Here is a 1,565-nt window from a genome sequence, read left to right on the forward strand (position 1 = left end):
TATATAAATATATATATATATCACTGGTAACGATCACGCTCAAATGGTGCTATTTACGTGCCACCAGCACGGAAGCCAGACAGCTGCTCTGGCAACGATCACGCTTGGACAGTGCTGTTAGCGCTCCACTGGTACAGGTGCCATCATGATTTCGCTTTCGCTTGTCCCAACAGGTCTTCACAAGCCGAGTTTAGTGTCCAATATATATATATATATATATATATATATATGTATATGTATGTATAAACTTACTTGGAAAAAGATGCTTGGTGTTCAATTACATAATAATATAAATATATATATAATATCATATATATATTTATAATATAAATAAATATATATATTTATATATATATATACATATATATATATTGGGTTGGCAACTAAGTTCCACCGTTGTTTCAAATTTTGGAATTTATTGCGTTTTTAAATTTTGGAATCTATTTTTTTTTTAAGAATTGTATTTTTGAATCATTTTGGAATCTATATTGTTTTTTTGTTTTTTTTTCTAGTTAATTTTAGTTAATTTCTGTTTATTTTCAGATCATAAAAATGCAATGTCAAGTTAAGAAAAAAGCAGCCAGGATAGACATATTGTTGAGAACAAAGGATTTCGTTGGAAGTCTTATCTCTATTCCAGCTCCTGGTGGCCTAGAAGAGGTTAGAAGGGTCAAGTGGCAAAGACATTATTCTGCTTAGCGAAGGCATCTGGGAAATGTATAACTGCTGTCATTCACAGAAAAACTATTGTTTTACCATGAGAAAAGCGCTGTTGAAGTGTTAAGTAAAATTTGGCAATTGAAGATCGAATCCATGCTACGCCTGCATGAAGTCTCTACAAATATGTTGTGGAATAAAAAATTCATCTACTGTCATGGAAAAAGTGTAACTGTAAAAATTCAGAATTATCAGAGTAATGGGCATTAAAAAAAGTATGTATGTATAGAAATGTATGAATGAAGTCTTTAAGGTTTAAGATTCAAATCAAGGAAGTGCAATAATAATGTTTAGCAGTTCAAAACTGAGTAGTGAAATGCAGAATTAGGTCGGCTGATCGTGGGAATCAAATACTGATCGTTTCACTAAAAACTGCAGGTGATATGGGTTATTTCTCTTAGGTTGTTTAAATAAAGTATTAGTAATATGTAGTAGAAGGATCCATTGGAGGGGCCTTATTATCGATTTTTGTCAACAGCCTAAGTATGTCACAAGGTTTCCAGACATAAGTTCTACTCATGTGTCAAATAAAGTATAAAAGTGATATTGTCTGCAAAAATTAGAAATTGAACACACAAAAAATCAATATTCAAAGTAATCGAACATAAACAATGAAACCTGTAAAATATTTCTAAATTCGATGGCTCAATTAGTTTCATGAAAATGTTGTATGAACTGTAAATCAGCAATAAATATTATGATTCGTAAAATAAGTATAAGTGATACAACTGAATGTGGTGTGGAAGTTTGGTTTCATTTTTTAAGAATTTTAAGCATTCAAAGTATGAGTTCATTGTATTGGGACACACTTATTAAATATGTTCTGGAATCAAAAATTTGTGTACTGT

General features: G+C 30.8%; 1 protein-coding gene across 1 annotated transcript in view; it reads right to left on the reverse strand.

The window, feature by feature from the left end:
* The window catches only part of LOC106874556 (trace amine-associated receptor 2), a 9,018-nt gene that overhangs the window by 2,452 nt on the left and 5,001 nt on the right, over positions 1 to 1,565 (reverse strand). The gene's annotated exons all lie outside the window — the stretch shown is intronic.

The sequence above is a fragment of the Octopus bimaculoides genome, chromosome 7, assembly GCF_001194135.2.
Source record: "Octopus bimaculoides isolate UCB-OBI-ISO-001 chromosome 7, ASM119413v2, whole genome shotgun sequence".
Classification (NCBI taxonomy): Eukaryota; Metazoa; Mollusca; class Cephalopoda; order Octopoda; family Octopodidae; genus Octopus; species Octopus bimaculoides.